Source organism: Delphinus delphis, chromosome 12 (assembly GCF_949987515.2).
Source record: "Delphinus delphis chromosome 12, mDelDel1.2, whole genome shotgun sequence".
NCBI lineage: Eukaryota > Metazoa > Chordata > Mammalia > Artiodactyla > Delphinidae > Delphinus > Delphinus delphis.
In genome coordinates this window covers 74,656,323-74,670,029 of record NC_082694.2, presented here as the reverse complement: position 1 = coordinate 74,670,029, position 13,707 = coordinate 74,656,323, and the positions used below count along the sequence as shown (strand labels likewise).

Sequence of the window (13,707 nt, the reverse complement as noted above, 5' to 3'; positions counted from 1 at the left end):
TTATATGCACAAATAATCCACAGCTATCATTAATTTTGCTCAGAAATTACAGGGATATTCAAAGTAATTATCCTTAAACAATAAAATACTTTATAAAAGTAAGAACCAAATGTAATTATAGAATTGAAAAATATAATACATTTCTAAAAACTTGGTGGATGGGTTCACTAGTAGAGTTAAATTGACAGAACAGGATCAGTGAACTTGTAGACACATCAATAGAATTTACTAAATCTAAACAAGACAAAAACAGACTTTTAAAAAAATGAGCAGGATCTCAGGGACTGGTAGGAAAATAACAAATGGCCCAACGTTTGTATAACCAGATTCCCAGGGAAATAGAAGAAAGAGTATGGGGCTGAAAATGTTATAAAAAACCTCTTTAATTTGGCAAAACACATAAAACCTACAGATTCAAGAAGCTGAGTTAACCCCAAATAGGATAAAACCAAAGAAATACAATACAAAGCATATCATAGTCAAACTTCAGAAAACTAAAAACAAAGAAAAAAATCTAAAAAGCAGCCAGAGAGAAATGACATATTACCTACAGGCGAACAATAATTTGACTGTCAGCAGATTTCTCATCAGAAACCAAGGAGGCTAGGAAGAAGTGGCGAACGTTTTTCAAGTGCGGAAGGAAAGTAACTCTCAACCCCAAATTCCTTACCAGAAAAAACTATCCTTACTGTCCATCAAGAATGAAGGAAAAATAAAGATATTCTCAAATGAAGAAAAACTAAAGGAATTTGTCACTAACGTATCTACCTCTCAAGTAAGATCTCTTAAAGGAAGTTCTCCAAACAGAAAGGAATAAGTGAATAAGGTTTAACTTCAGATAAAAAAGAACAATGGAATAGGTAAAAGCAGTGGTAAATATAATGGATTATGTTTCTCGTCATTAGCTTCTTCAATAATATTTCATGGTTGAAGCAAAAGTTTAATGTGGTATTCAGTGTATGTAGAGGAAATCTGATAATTATATTTAAAAAATGAAAAGGGTAAAAAGATGTAAATGTAAGTGAGTTTTCTACACTTCACTTAAGGCAGTAAAATGTCAATACAAAAGTAGGCTGTGTGATGTTATGTATATATACTGTCATACCTAGGGCAACCATGAAAAAAAGAAGTATACTAAGAGCTATACTCAAGAATGTAAATAAGTCAAATAAAATTCTAAAAAGCATTTAAGTAACCTACAAGGAGGCAAGAAAAGAGAAACAGAAAAATGATAACAGAGGAAACCAACAACAACAATAAATAATAAAATGCCTGAATTAAGCCTTAACATATCAATGATTATTTTAAATACAAATTGTCTAATTATACTGGTTAAAAGGCAGAGACTGGTAGAATGGATTTAAAAAGAAACATGACCTAACTATATGTTGCCTAAAAGAAACTCACTTCAAACATAATGACATTGGTAGGTTGCAAATAAAAGAATGGGAAAAGATATATCACGCTAATATTATTATTTTACAAAAGCAACAATGGCTATGCAACTATCAGATAAAGTAGACTTTAAAGCAAAGAAAATTACTGAACAAGGACATTTCATAATGATAAGATTAATCCACCAAGAAGACATCCTAAATATATATGCACTGAACAGCAGACATTCAAAATACAAAAATCAAATACCAATAGAGCTAAATGGAGAAACAGAAAATTCCACAATTATAGTTGGAAAGTTTTAGCAATGGAAACATCTACTAGACAGACAATCAATAATATATGGAAGAGCCTAACAATACCATCAACCAACAGGATATAATTGACATGCAATTGACATCCAACAACAGCAGAATACACATTCAAGTGCCCATGGAACATTCACCAAGATACACCTCATCATGAGCCATAAAACAAACGTAAATTTAAAAGAATTAAAATCATACAGCTTATGTTTCTGACCATTATGGAATAAAACTAGAAATCAGTAACAGAAAAGACAACAAGTAAATCTCCAAATACTTGGAAACCAAAGAGCACACTTCTAAATAATCCATGGGTCAAACAGGAAGTTGCAAAGGAAATTTTAAGAATACATAGAACTCAATGAAAATGAAAAGACAATATACCAAAATTTGTGAGATGCAACAAAAGCAATGCTGAGAGGGAAATTTATAGCACTATATGCTAGCATTAGAAACAATAAAAGGTCTCAAATTAATAATCAAGAAACTAGAAAAAAGAATAGCAGATTAAACCTAAAGCAAGCAGAAGAAAATGATGGAGCAAAAATCAATAAAATTGAAAACAGAAAAATTAAAGTGCTAGTTCTTTGAGAAAGATCAATAAAATCAATAAGCCACCACTGAAAAAGAGAGAAGATGCAAATCACTAACATCAGGAATGAAACAGGGGTTATCACTAAAGACCCTACAGAATACTATTGCCCTGATACCAAAACTGGACAAAGACAGTACAAAAAAAGAAAACTACACGGGAATTTCCTGGCAGTCCAGTGGTTAGGACTTGGCACTTTCACTGCCTGTGCCTGGTTCAATCCCTGGTCCCTGGTCGGGGAACTAAGATCTCACAAGCCATGCGGTGTGGCCAAAAAACAAACAAAGAAACAAACCAAATAAACCCCCAAAACACAACTACACACCAATACCTCTCATATCTATACCTTAACAAAATATTAACAAATAGAATCTAGCAATGTATAAGAAGAATTATGTGGGATCTATTCCATGTATACTCAACATTCAAAAATCAATCAGTGTAGTCCACCTTATCAAGATGCTAAAGAAAAAACATATGATCACATGAATTAACTAAATGCACACCCTATGACACAATAATTGTACTATTGGGCATTTTTCCTAGAGAAATGAAAACATATTCACAGAAAAACCTTCAAGCAAAGATTCACAGCAGTTCTATTTGTAACAGCCCATAATGGATACTACGCAAATGTCCTTCAACAAGCGAATGGTAAAACCAACTGTGGTACAACCATACCATAGAATACTACTCAGCGATAAAAAGGAACAAACTATTGACACACTCAACAACTTGGATGCATCTTAAAGGAATTATGCAACCTGTCTCGTGTAGAAAAATAAAAAAAAACCAAGGGTGACAGTTTACAGTAAGGCCTATGTGTGGATGAAAAGCAGCATGAGCACTAGGTGTCTGCTGCAAAAAACTTCAAGAGAGCTGTGAAAGTCAGTGTACGGGTCATTCTTTAAGAGTTGATGTTTACTAAGTGCTTATTACACATAAAGCACTGTTCCAAGTGTTGTATGAATTATCTCAGTTAATAAAATAATCTTATCAAGTGGCTACTAATGTACCCCATTTTATACATGAGAAAAAATGAGACAGACTATTTCTGAAAAATACCATGATGCATGGCACTCAGTAGAGGCAACAAGGCCCGCAATTGTTTCCCCAAAATGCTGCACTCCAAATTCAAGGGAGCAAGCGCCGTTTTGACCTTGGCGCCACGGAGAAATATTACAGCAGCTAGAGTGAACCTCAAATAACTGGCTAGGGGAGTGTCAAGTTCAGAAATTGGTGCAAGAGTCAGTTCTCAAGGATACCTGGTGTAACAAATTTGGGAGAGGCGTGGGGGAGGAAGTTGATCCTGATGAGAAACTCGATTCCAAATCAAAAGAGCCCGTTAATGGACAAGGTTGGAAACTGAGACCCAGGGAGGGAAGAGAGTGACTTGCCCAGGGCTACAGGCTTGGTTGGTACAAGAACTCAGACCTTTGGAGTCCCCGGCCCAGACTCTAGTCACTTTTAGTCATTTCTGCCCTGCCAGTCGCCCAACGTCCTAGACCTTACCCCCCAGAGGAGCCGCCATAAGACTCTCCACAGGCGGGCTACAGTTAGCAGAACAAATGGTACGTTCCCGCTGGGCAAGCAGCCAAAGGGGCTCCCGGCCAAAGTGGCCCCGAACCCCCGAGCGGTCGCAGCCGTTAGGCTAAGGACAGCACGGGCTCTGCGAGGAGCCACAGAGATGAAGGGTTCCAGCTCCCGCGTGCCTGCCCAGCCGTCCTTTCTCCTACAAAGTCACCCCGAGCGTGGGAGGCAGGTCCTCACCTGTCAGCCTAGAAAGCAGCTGGCTCTACCGTGGCCGTCTTGGTTAGGCGTCACCGGGACGGGAAGTCCCGCCTCCCTCTGACGTCACAGCGCCGCGCCGCGCCGCGCGCCGCTCGCCGCTCCCGGGAACTGGTTCCTTTACCAGACGTGGTGTGTTGGGGTTTGGGAGGTTCTTCACCCTGGGTTAGGCCCTGTGGCCCAGATCCAACGAGACCGCTGGGAAGCTGTCGCTACGCTGAAACTTTCTCTTCCCTTTCATATGAATTTCATCCGCCTTTTATTTTAGTCATCCTTGATACACTTCAGCTTCCCTTTCTCCAGTTCTCCCCCATGCCCATGTTTCCCTTCATACGTTACTGGTTGCATCTCTTCCCTTCCTTTCCCAACATTCACAGGCAAGTTGGTTCTCAGTTGCCCTGTTTATTAGCATTAATATGCCCAGCCTCTGCTACTCGGCCCTTTAGCAAAATGCTGAAAATGCCGATTCCAGAGGTATTTCGAGCTTACCACATCCGAACTCCATGAAGACAAAGGTCATATTCATCTTGCGAACTGTTGGCATCTTCAGCACCTGGCACGTAATAGGTGAGCGGCATATATCTGTTCAAAAATGCAATAGAGAAAACAAAGTAGTTTTATAGCCAGGGGTCGAAGCGGACTAGTAAACTGGCAAATCAGTAATCTCCCCCACACATAGAGGAGAAGACTTGATGCTTTTTCATTCAACATGTCAGTGATAGGCACCACCTTCCAACCAGTTGTTGGAAGTTGACTGGTACCTCTTATAGGCACCACCTTCCAACCAGTTGTTGGAAGTTGACTGGTAACTCTTTATTACCTTCCCTGCTTTCACTTAACTTCCTAAATATAATAGTTAACCCAATGAGTTTAGAAGATGCCACTCAGTGTGCTAAGAGCTTGTCATGAATCAACTCATTTTTAATCCTCACAGCAACCCCAATGAAGTCAGTATTAACGTGTGACCAGAGAGTCTGGAAACATAGACAAATGCACAAAATAAGTGAATGATTACATTGCAGTGACATTACATGGTATGTTCAAGGTGTTGTCCCTCGTTACTAATGCACAGCTCAATGTGTGCAAAATTCCGATGAGTGTGGTTCAAATGCAGCAGTTCTTTCAATTCTTGCATATGCATTTATGGTGCATTGCTCAAGTGATTTGTGTCTCTGATTTCATTAAATAAGACTGTGCCAGAAAAGTTAACCAAAGGGGTTCCATTTTTTTTTAAATCTATCTTTCCAGACCTTTGGCCAGTCTGTATTATTATCTCCATATTATTTGCTGTTCATATAGTTTCTACTTTCTACCTTCTAGGCACTTATTAGGATCACATTTCCCTTATAGTTCAGGGGTGGGGAGTGGAGGAAGGGAGGGACCAAGGGGATGTGAGTAATTCTGGCCAATGAGTTGTGAGGAGAATGCTGTGTAACTTCCAGCTGAGCAGTTGATTTCTTGTGTGAGATGCTCCAAAACTTCACTTTTTCCTGGTGAGGTGATGGCAACATTTGAATGATGTCTGTCCCAAGAGCCTGTGTCCTTCAGTAGCTGCTGCTACATAAAGCCTATTGACCATCCTGTGACGAATACTTTGGAGAAAGAAAGAAACCTCTGTTGTTACTTTTGGTGTTCTTACAATGTAGCCTGTCCTAATTGATACACAGGGACAGCCACACACAGAGGATCTTTTTTCTCAGGCTCTTGATTTTTAATTCTAAATGCTCAGGGGAGACTTTCTGATTGCCTCATCTTGTGTCTGGTTGTCAGCAGTTGTCCAATCATCAGTAACAAGCACTAGGGGTCATACTGTACCTTATAGACAGGGACCCTCTGCTACAGTTAAGGGTATTTTAGTGAGCAGGCAAACATTCCACAAAGGTGTCTACTACAAGCAGACATGGCTATAAAATTAGACCATTGTATACTGATTTAAAAACAATAAATGAAATTGAAACAGTTTCACCTTTTACAAGAATTTTAGACTCTCATTACTCATTCAATGTTTATTGACTACCTATTACATTCCAAACACTCTTCCAGGCACAGAGGACTCAAAGGCAACCCAGAGAGAAAAACACTTGCTCTCACCAAAACCCAAAACAAACAAATTAAATACATTGATATATAGTGACAGTGGAAGAGGAACTAAAAGGCAGGGTAAAAGAGAGTGAGGAGTGCATTCATTACCTACCGCTGCTTAACAAATTACCCCAAAACATAGCAGCTTAAAACATTTATTATCTCGCACAGTTTCTGAGGGTCAGGAATCCCGGAGAGCCTACCTGGAGCTCAAAGTCTTTGAGGTTTCAGCCAAGCTGGTTGGTCAGGGCTACAGATATCTCGAAGCTCCACTGAGGCTGGAAAATCCAGCACTAAGCTCAGTCACGTGATTGTTAGTCAGCCACTGTTCCTCACTGGCTGTTGGCCAGAGGCTGACCTACTCCAGGGGCATCTGGGGACTCACAAAAGCATTCAGGGGCTGACTCCACATTTCATTAATCTAGCAGTGTCCACAAAGAGATGCAGTGCAGGGTCTTCTGACTGTTTAACTTCATGACTGCATGGCAAGGAATAATTTACCGAAAGAAAGCTTCAAAAGGTAAATTTAGGCTTATGTAGAATAATTATTCTAATTATGGAACTCTAAGGAATGTAAATTACTAGAAGGAGAGACTTTTGTCAAATGAGAGTAATGGCTAATATTTCCTGAACATTTACTGTGCCAAGTTTTGTGCTGAATGCTTTACATAGGTCTAGAAGGGAAAGAGAAGTTTGAGGACAGAGTTCAGAATGATGGTCTCAGATAAATGGTCCCCTCTTTGGCCAAACCATATGGATTCATGTCTGAGTCCTAGCAAGAGAAGGATTATGGCAGGAAGCAGAAAGAAGAAATTTCCCACAAAATCTCTGAGAGATTTTGGCATCCCAAGGCAATGCAGCTCAGGAACCACTGTGACAGAGTACCAAGGAAACCTGCCTTCTGTTGAGCAGGGAAGCTGTGCAGTGTCCCGTGGACAGGGGATGATTTAAGGAGACTGTCAACCACATGTAGCACTTACAGGGAAGAAGTTGCAGGGGAGGTAGTGTCTCAGACTCCTGCCATTTCATGGGCAACATCATTGAAGAGGAAGAGGAAAAAAATAAAAAGTTTGCATTTCTGATATGGCCCAGATCAACTACGCAGGGATCTTTAAAAACAGCTCCTAGAAACTGCCACAGCTGTTGGGGACACTTTAGCAGAGGTAAGAGAGTAGTTGGGGACACTTTGCAGAAGTGACTGAGGGCCCACAATAGCAATGAGAGTGAGACAGAGTGGTAGGTAACACTTAGATCTTTATGATAGGAAAGAATATTTCTTTTGTGTATGTGTGTGTGTGATGAGAACTTTTTAAGATTCATTCTCAACAACTTTCAAATATGCAATACAATATTATCGACTATAGTCACCATGCTGTACATTACATCCCCACAACTTATTTATTTGATAATTGGAAGTTTTTACCTCTTGACCCCCTTCACCCATTTCACCTACCCCCAAACTCCCTCTCCTCTGGCAACCACCCATCTGTTCTCTGTATCTACGAGTGTGGTTTTGTCTTGTTTCGAAAAACAGGAAAGAATATTTCTGGTGGATGTTATGAGAATGTTAGAAGGACCTGTACTTATTAATAAAGTATGTTCCCATCTTATTATTTCATTACACAGAAAGTTGAAACTCTTAGTTTAGACACCCTTTGAATTAAGATATGTAGATTGAATATTATATAAAAAGGAACAAGAGAAAGAAAAAGAAGAGCAAGGAAAAAAGAGAAAAAAATATTTATTTCTAAGTGTAGAAAACAACTAAGATTTATCTTCAATATATATTCTAGAGAGAGTATCAGTGAATTTTGAATTGTTGGTTGTAATAGTGAATTGGTTCTAATAGTGAATTTTCTCATTTGTAAATCTTTAAGTGTAAATAATTCTAAATGCTTGTAAAAATGCCATTGCTCCATGCAGCCTCCTTATGATGGCTCTGGTGTACCCTGCGATCTACATAAATGTCTTTTTTCAAACATTTTAGGTCAAGAAGTCCACATAATGATTCTCTTAAACATAAATTTAAAATCAGTAGCTAAAAATCGACAAAACCACATTTAACCCCCATACTATAGTTATACTGTTCCTCCTGACCAAGTGATAGCTGGTCCTAAAAGCCAGCACCCTTGAACTGTGAGACTTGGAGTGTCTCACTATAGGACTGTTCACTGACAGCATTGCCTTCGTAGAGGCACTTGGCTAATAAAAAGAATGAACTAAAAAATATCTGGCAAACATCAACATTTAGATGTTCAGGCCATCAAAAATAATACATATATATGTATATATATACATATATATGTGTATATATGAAAGAGACTAGAATAATATTTTTATTTTAAGACTTTCAAGGTCATTCACCACATGTTATATAACTGCAACTCCAAATGTTTTACTGTTATCCATTGATATGATCAATTAGTCCCCTCAATGAAACCATACCATAAAGAAGCTTTTAGTGGCAGAGCACGGTACGTTAAGGATGAGAAAAATATGGGAAATGTAGTTCAACTATCTCTATAAATTAAAAACAAAGTAGAGATTGGGACTAGCTACAGATGAATATCCCCTTAGAGGATAGTATGTTCTCACTTTATTGGATTCCTCGGGAACTAATTGCTCTTTTCAACAAGGTTTTTGTGGGCTAATTATGCTGCTACAGAACTTTTACACATCGTTCCTTCTGATTTTTTAATGGAGACTTTATATTCCCCAGTAAAATAAGTATGGAGTTTTTCATAAATCAAAATGTCTATCTGTATTATCCATGTGTTCAACCGTCATAGACTGAGTAATGGCCCTCCAAAGATGTCCTTGTCCTAATCCATGGAATCTGTAAGTATTCTGCATTACACGACAAAAAGTGCTTTGCAGATATGGTTAAAATGTGTTATGGATCTTGAGATGGGGAGAGTAGCCTGGATTATCCAGGTGGGATCAATGTAATCACAAGGGTTCATGTAAAAGGGAAACAGGAAGACCAGAGTCACAGAAGCTATGTGACACTGGAAGCTGAAGGAGAGAAGAAAATGTGATGGTGAAAGCACTAGTCGTAGTCAGAGAGAGATCGGAAGATGCTATGCTGCTGGCTTGAAGATGGAGGAAGGGGCCACAAACCAAGGAACGCAGGCAGCCAATAGCTGGAAAAAAGAAGGAAATGGATTCTCCCCTAGGCCTTCCAGAAGGAACACAGGCCCGCCACCACCTTGATGTTAGCCCAGTGAAGTTGATTTTGAAGTTCTTACCTCCAGAACTGTAATATAATACATTTTAAGCCAATAAATTTGTGGTAATTTGTTTCAGCAGCAATAGGAAACTAATATACCAACTAAATAAAGGCTTAGACATTTCTGTTTTGTAAACAAGTGAATAATATTAGCCAGGTAGAATTCAGTCTTCAGAGTACAGGCTGTTACCCAAATCCTAAGGCTTCTCTTCTTCCAAACATGACGGAAGCCCATTTCTCTTTCATTGTTCCTCCGTTCTGCTATTTGCTGAATAAGTGCTACATCATTTTATATAAGAGACTTGAGCATCTGCGTATTTTGGAATTGGTGGTGCCGGAATCCTGGAACCAATCCCCTGTGGGTACCAAGGGACGACTGTATTCCTGTTTCATGTGACTTTTGATAAGTGTTTAATCTTGATAGAGAGAAAGCTAATTGACTAATATATGTTTTCCTCTAACGTTTGGGTTTCTTTTGGCTTAGCCATGTGTATTAGTTTTTAAGTTTATAGCTTAAAAATTCATTATGTTGCGTCCTTAAAAACTGCAAAGGAATTCTATTCTCAGTCCAAACCAACCAGACTAACATATTTGTTTCACACTCTCAGTAGCAACCTTAATGAGGCCCAGGCCTATGGTTTAGCTCTCTGTGAATTATCCAATAGAGATATTGTTCTCCACAATGCTGGGTACCACACAACAGAGGAACTAAAATGTCTACAATTCTCTTGTTCTGTTATTATGTTTTTTCTGTTCAACTTCTGCTCTCTTCGATTTAGATCCTTTTAAAAGAGTCTCATGCTTTCCTATCTTTTCATAGTCTAGTTCCTGAAAACTAAAAAGTAGTCATGTCATTAGCACAGAGTACATTTTCATTTATGGTCTTCTTTAGAATTCCTTACTAAAATTGATAGCGTTAAACAACAAAAAATTTTTTAATGTTGAATTTCTGACATTATTAAAGCATCTTAACTTTAGTTTAAGCATCATTCATTTTTGTAACATTTCAGAGAGGACAGAGAACCACATTCATTTTCCTTTTCTCTCGCTTTTTTTTGGATCTTTTTTCCCCAGATGGTAAAATTGAGATATGGGCCACAAAGAGTATCTCTGGGGACTGAGTGGATGCCCGAACTTTTGGCTGCCCACATCTGGCCTTCTCCCAATGCTTGGGGAAATGTTCCACATGATAAATTTTATAACATCCTAAGCATTGTGCTGGGCTTGGTTCAAGGTAACTCCTTCTAGCTGAGGAAATGAGAGTATCCTACCAAAAACTGTCCTGATATTATAGACAAGCTCATTATCAAGTGCCATATTGAATAGCATGCTTTTAAGAGTTAGAAGAGGGGGAATTCACTGAACTACAAATGGGTAAGAAGAGCTTTTGACTGAAAGGAGTTCTTGAGTCCTGCCTTGAAAGATAGCTACTATTTGCATAAAGGAGAAAGAAAATGGCATTCTAGATGAGGAGATTGATTTAACAAAATATAATAGTCTAAATTAAATGGTCTAAGTGGCATGATCCTGTGGAGAAAAGTTGACTCTAGTCTCAACTTTGCACAATCAAACTTAATAATGCTTTTTTGTACATCTTTATTGGAGTATAATTGCTTTACAATGGTGTGTTAGTTTCTGCTTTATAACAAAGTGAATCAGCTATACGTATACATATATCCCTATATCTCCTCCCTCTTGTATCTCCCTCCCACCCTCCCTACCCCACCCCTCTAGGTGGTCACAAAGCAACGAACTGATCTCCCTGTGCTATGCGGCTGCTTCCCACTAGCTATCTATTTTACATTTGGTAGTGTATATAGGTCCATGCCACTCTGTCACTTCGTCCCAGCTTACCCTTCCCCCTCCCTATGACCTCAAGTCCACTCTCTACATCTGCATCTTTATTCCTGTCCTGCCCCTAGGTTCTTCAGAACCATTTTTTTCTTTTTTTCTTAGATTCCATATATATGTGTTAGCTTACGGTATTTGTTTTTCTCTTTCTGACTTACTTCACTCTGTATGACAGACTCTAGGTCCATCCACCTCACTACAAATAACTCAGTTTTGTTTCTTTTTATGGCTGAGTAATATTCCATTGTATATATATGTGCCACATCTTCTTTATCCATTCATCTGTTGATGGACGCTTAGGTTGCTTCCATGTCCTGGCTATTGTAAATAGAGCTGCAATGAGCATTGTGGTACATGACTCTTTTTGAATTATGGTTTTCTCAGGGTATATGCCCAGTAGTGGGATTGCTGGGTCATATGGTATTTCTATTTTTAGTTTTTTAAGGAACCTCCATACTGTTCTCCATAGTGGCTGTATCAATTTATATTCCCACCAACAGTGCCAGAGGGTTCCTTTTTCTCCACACCCTCTCCAGCATTTATTGTTTGTAGATTTTTTGATGATGGCTATTCTGACCGGTGTGACGTGATATCTCATTGTAGTTTTGATTTACATTTCTCTAATGATTAGGGATGTTGAGCATCCTTTCATGTGTTTGTTGGCTATCTGTATATCTTCTTTGGAGAAATGTCTACTTAGGTCTTCTTCCCACTTTTGGATTGGGTTGTTTGTTTTTGTGATATTGAGCTGCATGAGCTGCTTGTAAATTTGGAGATTAATCCTTTGTCAGTTGCTTCATTTCCAAATATTTTCTCCCATTCTGAGGGTTGTCTTTTCGTCTTATTTATGTTTTCCTTTGCTGTGCAAAAACTTTTAATTTTCATTAGGTCCCATTTGTTTATTTTTGTTTTTGTTTCCATTTCTCTAGGAGGTGGCTCAAAAAGGATCTTGCTGTGATTTATGCCATAGGGTGTTCTGCCTATGTTTTCCTCTAAGAGTTTGATAGTGTCTGGCCTTACATTTAGGTCTTTAATCCATTTTGAGTTTATTTTTGTGTATGGTGTTACAGAGTGTTCTAATTTCATTCTTTTACATGTACCTGTCCAGTTTTCCCAGCACCACTTATTGAAGAGGCTGTCTTTTCTCCATTGTATATTCTTGCCTCCTTTATCAAAAATAAGGTGACCATATGTGTGTGGGTTTATCTCTGGGCTTTCTATCCTGTTCCATTGATATATATTTCTGTTTTTTGTGCCAGTACCATACTGTCTTGATTACTGTAGCTTTGTTGTATAGTCTGAAGTCAGGGAGCCTGATTCCTCCAGCTCCGTTTTTCTTTTTTTTTTTTAATTTATTTATTTTATTTATTTATGACTGTGTTGGGTCTTCGTTGCTGTGTGTGAGGTTTGTCTAGTTGCGGTGAGCAGGGGCTACTCTTCGTTGCAGTGCGCGGGCTTTTCGTTGCGGTGGCTTCTCTTGTTGCCAAGCACGGGCTCTAGGCACAGGGGCTTCAGTAGTTGTGGCTCGCGGGCTCTAGAGCGCAGGCTCAGTAGTTGTGGCGCACAGGCTTAGTTCCCCCGCGGCATGTGGGATCTTCCCGGATCAGGGCTCGAACCCGTGTCCGCTGCATTGGCATGCGGACTCTCAACCACTGTGCCACCAGGGAAGCCCCCAGCTCCGTTTTTCTTTCTCAAGATTGCTTTGGCTATTTGGAGTCTTTTGTGTTTCCATACAAACTGTGAAATTTTTAGTTCTAGTTCTGTGAAAAATGCCATTGGTAGTTTGATAGGGATTGCGTTGAATCTGTAGATTTCTTTGGGTAGTAGAGTCATTTTCACAATGTTGTTTCTTCCAATCCAAGAACATGGTATATCTCTCCATCTGTTTGTATCATCTTTAATTTCTTTCATCAGCATCTTATAGTTTTCTGCATACAGGTCTTTTGTCTCCTTAGGTAGGTTTATTCCTAGGTATTTTATTCTTTTTGTTGTAATGGTAAGTGGGAGTGTTTCCTTAATTTCTCTTTCAGATTTTTCGTTCTTAGTGTATAGGAATGCAAGAGATTTCTGTGCATTAATTTTGTATCCTGCTACTTTACCAAATTCATTGATTAGCTCTCGTAGTTGTCTGGTAGCATCTTTAGGATTCTCTATGTATAGTATCATGTCATCTACAAACAGTGACAGCTTTACTTCTTTTCTGATTTGGATTCCTTTTATTTATTTTTCTTCTCTGATTGCTGTGGCTAAAGCTTCCAAACCTATGTTGAATAATAGTGGTGAGCGTGGACAACCTTGTCTTCTTCCTGATCTTAGAGGAAAAGTTTCCAGTTTTTCACCATTGAGAACGATGTTGGCTGTGGGTTTGTCATATATGGCCTTTATTATGTCAAGGTAAGTTCCCTCTATGCCTACTTTCTGGAGGGTTTTTATCATAAATGGGTGTTGAATTTTGTCAAAAGCTT

At 38.8% G+C, this 13,707-nt stretch overlaps 1 protein-coding gene across 1 annotated transcript in view; it reads right to left on the bottom strand.

The window, feature by feature from the left end:
• LDAH (lipid droplet associated hydrolase) overlaps positions 1-4,141 on the bottom strand; it is a 94,866-nt gene extending 90,725 nt beyond the window's left edge. Inside the window, exon 1 of the mRNA XM_060027043.1 lies at positions 4,063-4,141. The gene's annotated coding sequence lies outside the window, so the exon portion shown is untranslated. The remainder of the gene's footprint in view (positions 1-4,062) is intronic.
• Between the last annotated feature and the right edge of the window lie 9,566 nt (positions 4,142-13,707).